The sequence below is a fragment of the Neolamprologus brichardi genome, chromosome 20 (assembly GCF_056152115.1).
Source record: "Neolamprologus brichardi isolate AB-2024 chromosome 20, ASM5615211v1, whole genome shotgun sequence".
NCBI lineage: Eukaryota > Metazoa > Chordata > Actinopteri > Cichliformes > Cichlidae > Neolamprologus > Neolamprologus brichardi.
The window spans coordinates 5,995,916-6,009,300 of record NC_142123.1 but is presented as its reverse complement, the minus strand read 5'-3'; positions in this window follow the sequence as shown (position 1 = coordinate 6,009,300).

Sequence of the window (13,385 nt, the reverse complement as noted above, 5' to 3'; positions counted from 1 at the left end):
ACTGCTACATAAAGCGACACACAAAAGAAGGAAATTGCACAATGTTTTTGTCAAACAGAAAGCCGTGTGGGGGTAAATGTAGGTGATCTAAAAGAAGTGTGATTAAAAATTTTTTTCCAGTGATTATTTTGCATTGAATCTAAAACAAATTTACATGATGTAAACTCACACGATTCTTAGCAGGTAGCCCCTCACCTTATTTTAAATAAAGCAGCACATTAGCACTTTGCCCGTGTGACTACATGCATTTTTCAGGGGAATTTAAATTATTATAATTTTTTTTATGTAATAAGATTAGAAATAAACATTCATTTGCATGCAGCTGAATGAATTATACCACATGAGAGCATGACTTCTAATTTCTTATTTTTTTCTTTTTCTTTTAAAAAAGTTAATTTGAGGTTGTTGGATTTTGTTTTTTGTTTTGTTTTGTTTTGGGGGTTTTTTTGTTTAAAAAAATCATTTAGATATAAGGAAACTGAAATAACAAGGAATGACCTACATGCCATTTTGTGTAGGAAAGATTGTTCTGGTTTTAGTTTCATATGAACTTGTGTATATATGACAAACCCAGAGTAGTGCATGCTTTACTTGTACTAGTAAAGCATGCACTACGTACCCATGAAAACTACGTACCCAATGGTAGATTTGTTAAGATATGTATCCATGTTATTGACACAAACAATATTAAAAAAAACTTCCTCTACATTAACCAGGAAGGATTATTCTGTCATTTATGAGCATTAAATAAACCTTACAGTATATACAGCTTCTTCCAAAGAACACATTACCTACTCCCATACCTGCCTTGCCATCACTCCATAATAAATAACAGCAAATTCATGAATGCCTTCAGGACACGTCCAGTTAAATTCATCTCAGGGCTAAGGGATACATTCAAAAGGTTGTTAGTTTACTGAGAATCATTTCATAAATTGTTAATGGACCTGTGTCATTACTCTTCTTTTAAAAGAAAGGAGTAGGAATATAAACAATTACTTTCCCTGGTGCCGTGAGTTTAACTATTATTTGTAACTCTGTCACCTGAGGAAAACCTAAGGAGAAACAGTTTGTCCAGGAGTGCTGACCTTTGACCCCTTTGTCAGGTTGCACCAACCTGGATTATTATAGTAGGGCATGGGAACCAGCAGTGTGTCCCGAGTGTGTCAACAACCTGATCTAAGTTTACAAACATTAGATAAAGTAATATGTTAATAATTCATTTGCAAAAGAATGATGGGTAATTTTCCATCTGTCGTGAATATAACTTTAACCATGCATTATGAAACAGAAGAGATTAGAGGTGGTGGTATATTGTCCGCAGTGCAGCTCTGCAGACAAGGAGGTCATGACCTAGTTTCCCCAGAGGTCAGCTCCCACAGTCTGTTGCTGGACTTTAAGCCTTTAAAATCTGAACCACTAAAAGATTAAGTCCATGTGTGGTTTTTCCTGACTTACTTCATACAAGGAAAATGCTCACTCAATAACAGACACAGTGCCTGTAAATCTGAACTAGCAGCGAGGAAAATGCTGAGATATTACTTGACTGACATCATGTCCTCATTGTGTCATCCACCTTGCAAATCAGCCTGAAGCATAATTAAGGAAAATCACCACAGGGCTTACATGCATTGACTCTTGATTTGGTAAAAGAGACATGTATACCTTTTTCCCCTCTGCATGAATGGCTGCAGGAAGACAGAGAAGCTCAGTGAGAAAGAGAGCAGACTTGTCAGTCTGACCACGTTTCATTTAGCACTTAATTTCAAGGAAATTTAAGAGTCTTTTAATTGCCTATAGCATTTCAGCTCTCATTCTGGGTAAGAACATACTGTAAGTCTGCAGGAGCTTACTTCACTGTTTTTTTCACATCATTAAAAAGGGCCAACAATGTCTGAATAAAAACAAAGAGTGCGTTATTTTGATTGCCTGTGTTTAGTATGCGCGATCACAGCAAGTCGGCGACATTCGATCAAGATTTTTATTTTTATGGACATATCTTATCTGATACATATGAGCGAGTGCATGTTTTGTGCACACGCGGGGAAACAGGACCTATTCTTACTTCTAATCAACGTGGCACACGGCATCATTTGACATCGAAAATTGTTTGTCGTTCAGGCGGAGATATTATGAGTCATTTCTATATAAAGAAATTCAAGCATCCAATCATGGTCCCTTTCAGATGAGCAATTAGGACTCTTTTTGAGTGCTCAAATTACATATGTTTTTATCAAGTGGGAGAAAAAAACAGAAAGAAAAAAATAGGCTAATTTGGATTCATGCATCTTTTCATGCAGAAATAATAACTGATAAACACATTTTATTTTTCAGTCAGTGCATTTTTTTAATTTACACAGAGTGTGCTAATATGTTATATTTGTATCATTTCATATCATATAACAGATACTGGTATCCCTAATTTATTTAGATCTGTATATGTATAATATAAATTTCTATAGAAGTAATTAAGTAAAACAATAAATAACTACATTTTTAATGCAGATTCTAGGTAATCTCTATCATGCACGGTAGTGAAGGAGTTCTTTTGTTTCCATGTTCTAGCCACTGATTAAATGAAGCATACTTGATCTTTATCTGGGTTGAAGTATGATGCTTGCACTGGCCTTATCCAGGTCCTGTAAGCTCTGAAATAAGAAAAACATCACAAATTTATAGGACACTTTGAAATAGTTTCAGATTTTTATATTATTTCGTGTATTTATTTATTGTTTATGTATAAAACAGTTTACAAACTAAAGTGCTTTTTAATAAAAACAGTGGTAGAAGTGACAATTTCAATTAGAGTATATTGGTTTTAAGGTACTGTTTACTGGATGATCAGGAAATATTACAAATAATCAAAAATAGATTCTGTTCACTGGATAATTGGAAAGTATTTCACTTATTTAGCCTACATTATACAAGCTCTTCTTCTATGTTTTAGCTTTTAAATTGGGAAAAACTAGTACACCCAGTATGTCTTTGTAACTTTGCAGACTTAAAACACTAGAGTGGGAGGACTGCTTTAGCATCAAGCAGGATATCTTTTTGTTAGCAGGAGTTAAAATGTTCCTAGTGATTAAAACGATCATACAAGTGTCCATAAAGCAATTTAACTACAAAGCTATTTGTACTATAGCAGTTTATAGCAATCCTGTATTTTGTAGGTAACATATTTCTTCACTATGAAACACTGACTACTCTAAATTGGCCTTGTTTGTTTTTATAGATAAAACATTTTATCCAAAGGAACATTTTAAATCCACAGCTAAATTTTGCCAGGAATTTGAATGAAAGAAGCTCAAATTATTATTCTACCCAACAAACAGAACAGTTAGTCAGTTTAGCTCACAGTTCAAGGCTATGTTCCCAAAGCCTTCTCACGTCAGCCTTTTTAAATAGGCCAATAATATTTTACTCCTACTCTGCAAGAAGATTCACGTAGAGAGAAATGACTGTAATTACAAAATATGCAGAAAAAAATGGTAAAATGGTTAAATTCCTGAAAAGGTTACTGCTCATTTTGATGCCTCATTGCAATTATGCATCACTGTACAATGCTTTAAGTCAAACTGAGGTTTTATTGCAGTGGACACACAATGGTGTGCTTTGTGTTGGCTAGCAAGCCAATCTGGACTATATTCTTGCTCAGTGTTTATGTGCTATTAAACCCCACCATACCTTTTTGACAGCATTAAACACCTGGGTGATTTGAAAGAATCTGTTATGTAATTTTGACCTATTGTACCGAAGGTGCCTGTAGGGAGGCCTGAGTGCCTTATCATGTCTAAACACACTTAGTAATGACAGAATGGAGCTCTGTCAGCCTGGTAGGAGCGGTATTGTTGCACACTGGAAAGCAGAATGGAGAACATAGTTTGTCGGTGGATCCCTTGAGAGATTGTAGATTAGAGTTTTATCGACGCTACCTCGCAACAGGATGAAGATTTTCTTCCAAAGACAGACAGAGTTGAGTCAAAGTACGTGTACTGTATGGGTCTCTCTGTTGGACTTGACTGCTCGCATGAATAAAATATGGCCGTTGAACACACTGTTCAACACTCAGGGAACAACAATATCCTTTTAAGAGTAATTTCACTTAGGCTGTGTATCCTCACCAGCCTCACCCCTTCTTTATTCCTTTTTTTGCAGACACAAACAAACACAGAGACTCATATTTTCAAGGGTGAGAGAATGCTACATTGCCATTACCAGTGAACAGAGAGGCTAGGAGGAGGGAGAAGAAAGAGGGAGGGGGAGTAGGGTGGAGGGGTGGGATGGGATAAAATCCATCAGATTTGATGGCATGGTGATGTAGATAATGTTTTCTCTTTTTAGCTCAGCTCACAGAAAAGATGGCAGAACACAAGCACTTTCACTCTCTCACACTCTGTGTTTTGAATGAAAGGGAGCACAGTGTACCGAGTTTGTGCGTCTAACATGTCTCTTTGTGCACAAACACCGTGCCCTTATACCTATCCGAATGATTGCCCCACCATTATGTGATTTAATGGTGGAAAAACCTCCCACAAAAAACAAAACAACATATACTCTTAATCCCGCTACAGCACTCTGGCAGAGGAGCTGGGCTTATACTCTATGGTTTAAAAAAAAGAAAGAAAGAAAAAAAAAGAAACACAATTATCCAGTTTCTCATCTGTTTGCACAAATAGGGCAGAAAAGCCTTAAAAACTGCTCAACGCTACGGTAATTTGCTGCAGAGAAACATTGGAAAACAAATGTGTTCAGGAAATGTAGATGGGTTTTTAAGGTCTGAAAGCCACAGCTGCTTGGCAAGCAGGAACTGGCTCCTTTTGTCTTTTATCTTCTTCTGTAATGTGCACAGGTGCTGCTTAATTCAATTGGAGAACGTTGCCATGGTTTTACATTAATATATTTCCATGTTACCATTACGACTGTTGTCATGGAGATGATAGGACCTATTTGAACTGAAAGCAGTGATGGTTTTATGGGGGTTCTGCTCTCTCCCTCCTCTCTCTCTCTCTCTCTCTCTCTGTCTCACTCTCACTCTTTCACTTTTTTTCCCTCTTTCTCTCAGTCTCTCTCTTTCATTTGGTTGCTCCATGTCAGGTCACATGGTATGCAGCCAGATTTAAGGCTTGACTTCACTGTTCATTTCCCCCCTTTTTTACTGCTTCTAACTTAGCATTGCTGGAACAGAAGATGCATTGCAATCGTACCTGGCAACCAACACACCGAGGGATAAAACACAGCTCTCATTTGCTCATACGGGACTTTCACAGCACAGTGTGCTTCTGCTGTGATGCAAAAATCATATCCAGTATTGTACTTATATGACAATGAAAAGAATTTTCACTTATGTTCCCACTGACTTTCATTACCATTGAACTCGTGTTGACTGAATGTTGTTTGAATCCCAAGAAAAATGCTTATATGTAAAAATAACCAGGCTAATCGGGATCTGGATTGCACTGGAAATGGAATTTGCTCAAAATCAAAACAACTGTATGCAATGCAGACATTTTTTTGAACATAGTCTACTACAAACATCTAATCGAGACACGGTTATTCCAATTAAAGTAATTGCACACTTTCATAAAATCAATACTGCTCCCTGGAACCGTAATTGCTTCTTTCAATCAATTTGATGCATTTTCTAGAACAAAAGGCAAAGCAGGGGTATTCAATTTACTCAAGCATACCAAAGTTGATGGAATGCTTGTATTGGCTATTAAGGCATTGCTTGTTTTCTTCTTCTTCTTAAGGATGCCAGTGGAATATCTTCAGAGGCAAGTTCAAAGTCACCTTGTTATCTCTGGATTTTGTCTTCGATACCACTGTAACTCATTATATCTGCAAGCACAAGAGGAGAAACATATTAGTACCCTGGTACCTTTCTGAAATGAGATGCAAAATGTGCCACAATATGCAGTAACTTTGTTGAAATCGACCTTAGTTTCTTAGTTTCAGTTAATGAATGTACTCACGCATAAACACACACACGGACACACGTACACAGGCTAACTTACACCTTGAAGGTCCAAATGAATACAGAGAAAATCTAACAAAAGCACCCATGAGAAACTGGGCTATACTGACAGCTTTGATCCATCAGCAAACCATGATGCAAAGCAAAGTCAAATGTGCCCTACTTTTCTTTGCATTGACTGAGCTCAAAACATTTTTCAGAATTTTTACACATACAGTATTTTAGGCTGCTCCTCCCTCAGCACTGTTTTGAAATGAAGCAAGTTAGAATTAGAAATGGGTTACAGTCTGTCTCTTCTTCTCACTCTATCTCGGTCTCGCACACAGACACACGCACGCACGCATACAGACATGCACGCGTGCACATACACGCACACACAGAGGGGAAAAGACAGAAAAACCCATGTTTAAGGCACTGCAATTTTTTTTCCTTTTTCTGCATTTCATTCCCTCTTTTTTTCAGATAATGAAAAATGTCGGATATGAAACTCTGGACTCGCAGCGCAGCACCCAGCTTTCTGCTATTCTTATACAAACACAAAGTGACAAGATGGTTACTCTCTCTGCACACTGACAGTTCATTCCAGACTAGGAAAAATGTCAAAAATGTTTAGTCACGGCTGAGTGGACTTAATTACCATCCTCTAGGCTGCCTCAGAACTCAGTGCCACTAATGGTCCCGAGCTACAGATAAAATTCCATTTACAAGAATGTTTCAGCCACAAGATCTGATTTGGCCAATATGAAATATTTACTTTGATGTAATTAAAGTGACAATGCTTATCACCCATCCTGGCCCCCAAAAGAAGGGACTATCCCATTTAGATAAATATGAAAACAATGATTATTGGCCTTTTAGATCAAGTTGAGATTAAATTTAGCTTTTGCTGTGTCTGGAGATAATAACTGGAACAGTGTGAACTTTAATGAATTATTTGGATACACTGACAATCTTGGTCTTAACAAGGTTACTTGCAAAGATAAAGCTGGCAATGTTTCGAGGAACCCTAAAGATAACTTATTTAAATTAACTTTTCATGAGAAAAATGTTTCTATAAAGTTTTATTTAACTTTATGTGCGTATCTTATAGCTTAAAGGTACATTACATATTTTAGCGTTACTCCTGTCACGTCGATTGACTTTAACATTCAGACCTGAAATATTGATATCTTCTGGTGATCTTCAGCAATGCTTTTGGACACAATTTTACAAATTCTCTTGGCTTTTAGAAAACGCTGTGTACTTTCTGCCTTGATACAAGCAATATTTAAGATTTAAAGTGTAATCTTTATGACGTGCTGCTCAGTCAAGTATTAAGGTGCTACCTCATCACTGACAGAAAATGTGTGACTTGATTTATTCATTGCAACAGGAAATCTCAATCAAACAACATCAAATGTTTATGTAAGTCTTAACCATAGGCTGAATGTAAAAGATAGATGTAGACACAATGACCTCCCTGTTAGTTTGAGTCTCTTTTTGAGATTTTAAGTTTAGCTTTATGGTCAATGGCAGCAGGAGTGACCACATTTGGACATTTGGAGTGTGGTAAGGTATTAGCTAAGGTGGATAAGACTGATTAGCAAGCAAATACATAGAATGTATGGGTGCACTGCACACATACAGAGATACCTGCGCTTTAGTGATTAAAGTAACATAAAACTAAAATACTTTAAAGTAAAGCTGAGCATTTTAGAATGGGTAATTAGTTACTTTTGGAGTAGAATTAGGCAAGTGATGAAGTGCCTAAAAATCTGCATCGTCTCTGAAGGCCACCAGGTGGCGATAGCTTTTACTGCACAAAGATTTTTGCTACCCAGAAGACTATAAACTACAAACATTTTCGTGTTGAGTCTTGGGGCTCAAATATTATATTCCTATTACCTGGTAAATTAAGTCTATTTTGTAAATGTTGATTTTTACGATGCTTTAATCAATTGTTACAGTTGTTACTCAAAAAAAGTTACAAGTTTTGTTTTTCTGCGTGCCTAGCATACAAACAACTGAAGAATGTTTGTAACACAAGAAACGGGAACTTGTAACTGGAATGTTATTACTGAATTTAGTTTAGTGTGTTACTCAAAAATGTAATGTGATTACAGTAATGAGATACTTTGGAATGTGTTCAACCCAGCACTGCTGGTCAAATCTGTTTTTTGCAACAAAGACGTCAACAGTGGAAATGCTCATCCAAAGGCTTCAAGCGGAACTTCAGAAACCAATGGGCGACGTCACAGAAGTCCATCTTTTATTCTGTCTGCCTGTTTCTGCCTGTTTCTGTCTGTCTGTTTGCCTCAAGTGGCCACTGAAGGAACTGCAGTTTTTTTGCACTTCATTTTGGATTTGTTATTCAGTTCTTGAGTTTGCATGGTTGTAATCCAAGCAATACCTTTTATCTGGTCAAAACTACACACTGCAGTAAAGCTAGAATTAATTTAAAAAAATAAAATAAAATAAAATAAAATACATTCTCTGTAGTATTAAAATGCACACTTCAAATATAGTTTCCCTGGTGGTAGCAAGGCGAGCCTACTCAAGACCCCATGTGGACATTGTGCCTATCTTTGTAATAACATTCATTTACAGTCATTTTCCGTACTCTCTAATTTACCTATAATGCTGTCTAAACATAAAAATTGTTTATTTAGTTTTAATTTGTTTATGAGATATCTATCTCTGAGACTCCTGCCAACACAGCGATAACATCATGGAATAATTATTAATAGATTAATATGCATGCATTTTAATCTGCTCACAGTGTAGTGCACTGCTTTGGAAAGTTTGATACTTTTAAGCTGAGACCTTAGACTTAGAATTAGACTGCATCCCTCACGTCAGTCCAATAAATAAATAACTAAATAATTTTCACTGAGATTCAGTCTCAACCAAAGTGTCGTGTTTGGCTGACTGTCAAACACAACACTTTGTTTAATGCTAAAAACCACAAGAAGCTCCTGTTGTGACGCTCAAGCCTGAGCTGCTGTATGGGCCATTGTACCTCTCCTCATCCTTCCCATCCATCATGAGAAAGTGAGTTCATGTGCATTGCTGCTAACATAATGTTCTTAAAAGGCTGGGAGAATGGCTCACCTAACATGCAAGATGGCACAATAAAGAAGAACCCACTGACATTAATGAAAATGTATACCATTTAAAACCAGTGGAGGCAATGGCTAAGTGGAAGACAGAGCATTATTTATTATTAATAAATGGCTGAGTGACTGGCTGTTGATGGCATGAGCTATTTTAATACCATCCCTGTATAGCCGATGGGCTTTGTTGCCATGTTTTTCTTCAGTTCCGTTGCTTGTTGGATTTGTCGGCTTGATATCTGGTATTTTTGGATAATTCATGTAACATGTCTGTGGCCAAAAATGAAGTCTTTTCATTGAAGATTACAGCGACAGATATTTTAAGATCTCTGAGTACCAAGAGCTACATCAATTTATTAGATACATTTAAGTTGAAACTTTTTTTTTTTTTTAATTTAAGGCCATTTAAAAGGAACCAGGGTTGTAACTGACTGTGTCTATTAAAACTGCCATTGTAAGGTTTCTGGCAAAAGACTTAATAGCGCATTGATTTTTACATACAAATGTGCAGAATTGATGATTTTTATTCAGTAATAATATATAATGTTATTTATAAAAATACAAAATAATAAATGCCTTCTTATAAGTCTTATACACTGAGGTATTTCAAGTCTTCCCCAGTCCTAGTTTTATAGCCCACATTTACATCAGTAAGACTAATATGCAAACCTCCCTCCTTACACCATCTTCATCCTCCCTTCATCCCTTCCACCCTGCTCTCCCCCCTCCCTCATCTCCCTCAGTTTGTAACCTGAATACAGTAGCGCAGTGGACCAATCGATCACAGGGAGTCCTTTTTTTTTCTTCCCAGCAATTTTCCTCTGAGGAAAGGGGGAATAATGTGAGCTAACAGTGTGGAAAATCAATGCTCCACTGGCATAGAATAACTTGGAGTCTGGCTGGCAGAGAGTACCGGGCTCCATGAGGCCAGTTTGAGTGATAAAGCCACCCCACGTCCCTCCTCTCATCCTGCATGATATGCAGCTGCCCCTGCAGAGCTACACTCACTCTCAACAGTAGGTTAACAATTTTATTCCCCAAATCCTGCGGATTTATAAGGTGTACACTTACGCCATAGGGCTTTGAGTGCATAATGGATGTGCGAGTGTGGCTGTTGTTTTCTAGTGTTTTCCTATATGCTTTCTACACACCAAAGCTCTATGTAACCTATAACATGTAAATCACTTTGACCCGTTGGTGGCCCAGTCATTTCAAACCAATGCTGTGCAGCTATACTTTGCTCAAAGCCAGAGAGCTTAAAAAAAACCCCAAAAGTTATAAAGATAAAAAAAAGTACCATAATGCCAAATTACGATACTGTTTATGCCAACAAATTTTTATTAGCATGCCAAATAAGTCGGGCTGATTTGCATAAATGATGGAGACATAAAAAAAACCTTTTAAGATTTAGTGGTTTAACAATATCTTTTATTCTAAACTTGGATAAAGAGCTGAATCACGCTAGAACTGTAAGACAGTTTGAAATATGAAGGTATTTTTCAGTCAGAAAAACTGATTTTTTTTAAAGTAACCCCAACACTGGAAGAAAAATGAAAACATTTCAAACCAAATCAATATGCAGTGCTTGTGTAGAGACATTCACTGACATTCAGAGCTCACTGTGTATGTACAAAGTTTGGGCACATGCAGAACTGCAGGATGCCATTGTTTCAGTTTGTGAAAAGGTTTCATAATCAACAAGAAACTGTTTGACACCCTGTCATTTTTCATAACAGTACTGCCACAGGTACACCGCAAAGTGTGCTTGTCTGCCTATATGTGTGTGTGTGTCCTTTCAGTGGTATGCAATCCTTTCTTAAGCAACCACCCACACTGACCCAGGCAGTCTCAAACCTGCTGATGTTGCTTTTAGTAAAGTTAGATAAGCTCAGAGAGAGAGAAAAATAGATGAAATGTGACCTAAAACCAGATAGATAGGTAGACTATCTATCTATCTATCTATCTATCTATCTATCTATCTATCTATCTATCTATCTATCTATCTATCTATCTATCTATCTATCTATCTATCTATCTATATAAATATAAATAAATTGATTGCCAGGTAACAACACAAGTTTTAGTTCCACACGAAAGCTCATGCATATGATTTCCTTCAACACAACATAATTAAGAAAGTTGCTGGTCTCTTCATTAGGAACTGCATGTTGTAACAAAGGATGGATCCGCATGGGAGACACCAGTCACATCTCGTCTTGCCAATTACACTTTGCATGATTCCTCCCCCAAATTAGGATGAGCCAAGATGGAAAATGATTCTTGGCATGTCGTGGGCCCTAATTATCCATTGAACAAATGGAAATATCACTGATGTTGTGTTCTCAATCCAACCGTAGACAGAGAGCAACAAAGCACTCTGACAGTTTTTTGGCTTGCGGAATAAAAATGTAAGACTGCCGAAAGCAGCATGTTGCGATGAGCAGCCTGGGAGCTTAAATACATACCTTGTCATTAAAATTGTATATGTGGTCGATGCAGATTTCTAGCTTCATTTTTGGTCTGATTGGATAACTTGGTCTGATGATCACAAGACAAGGAGGTAATGAATGCTAAGCTCATTGGAGCTCAGAAGAGGCAGCAACCTTGAAAAACAAATGGCACTGTATTGCAAGAAGTTTTTAATTGTGCTATTGTATCTGAAGAGCATAACTTGAATCCAGAATGTACTCCTGTGTGAACAGAGGGGAAAAAACCCCACACACATACACACCTCTCAAACACAGACTGGGAGAAGAAAATATCACCCATCGAATTTCCAAGCATCACTTCTATAGCAAGACGCGAGCAGATCTCAGCAGCTACCTCCGAACACTTGTTATTCACAAATACACACCGCAATGAGACAAATATTATTTTAAAAGAAACTTTAGATATGTGGTGCATCTGCAAATTTGACTTTATAGGAATAGCAGTGAAATAACATTACCATAAGCTTGGTGCAATGCATGCATAATAGATTGTTGTTTTCACTCTGCATATGGTAGGAGCTGGATTCGCTTCAAAGTGCACCAAATTTGCATGATTCGATGTGAGGGATTCTGGGATTAGAGAACACCACTTCCTCCCCCCACCCTTCTTTCACTCAGCTATAGAAAGGTATCACATTCCCACAGATGGTGGGGAACATTGTGAAAATGCAGCCATTATGATACAAAAGAGCAAGCACAGGAAACTAAGAAAATAAAACAAAAAAAGCATTTTTTTTTTTTCTTTGTCATTTTTTATTTCGTGATGCATGTTTTTTAATGAATATTAACAGGTTCCGGCATCAACTTTGTAATTTCTTTTTGTTCAGTTTTGAAGTAACATTTTGTCAAGATTTCTGAATACTCTGGTCAGAGATGAGATTTTTTTTTTTACCTCTTCCTGCAAGTTTGGAAACTTTTAAGATGTTGTGATTGAAAAGGAAAGTGACAGCTCTTACATGTGCCAGAACAGACCAGCATCAACACATGACACACACACACTTCTGTGCGGGTGCTTGTTGCTGACATTCCTCACCCTTGTCTACAATCACTTAAAAATGACAGAAAACAGAGAAAGCGAAAGAAAAGCCTGTTTGACTGTAGACAAGCCCCAGAGGCTGTTTCTGAACACTGTCTGGCAAACAAGAACAAAGTGATTCACAAAGCATTAACAGCACTCAGAGCTGTGGTATTTATGAAAAAGCAAATGGCACAAGAGGAACGAACTGCTTCCTTACAACACTTGTAAATTATTTTCTCTCTCTTCCTCTCTGTCTCTCTCTCTTTTTCACCTGCCTGTTGTCTTGTCTTGTGTGATTTTGGTGATACGCTTTCCTAAAAACACGAGGTAAAGGCGCATGTCAAAGGCAATGGGGGTGTTTAACCTTTTAAGCCCCAACACCCCCCAATACGGGGGCAAAAGGCAGGAGATCAGTTAGGCTTGGGGCTTAAGAGGTTAAGGTAGTGTGCACTTTTATGCAAATTGCATGTCCATCAGTGATGAGCAGTTCATCTTCTCACTGGATAACCTGATTATAATTTAGATCAGGGTGTCCATCTGTTAGGTGAACACCCACGCAAGGCATTATGCATATAGGATGAATGAAACCATGCATTTTTTTCCCCCCAGTTTCTCCCTTAGAGACAACGTGAGTGAAGGTAGGCAGAAGGAAAGGTTTATCTTTACTGGTCTCCTGTTTTACCATCAATTCCTGTTCATTTTTGGTGATAACTGGATAGATTTGAGGGTGTAGTGTCCAAAACTGAATAAACTGTAATAAGTTTACAACATGATCCTGACATCAACCATTTGCAGCAGATTTCTGTGCTGAT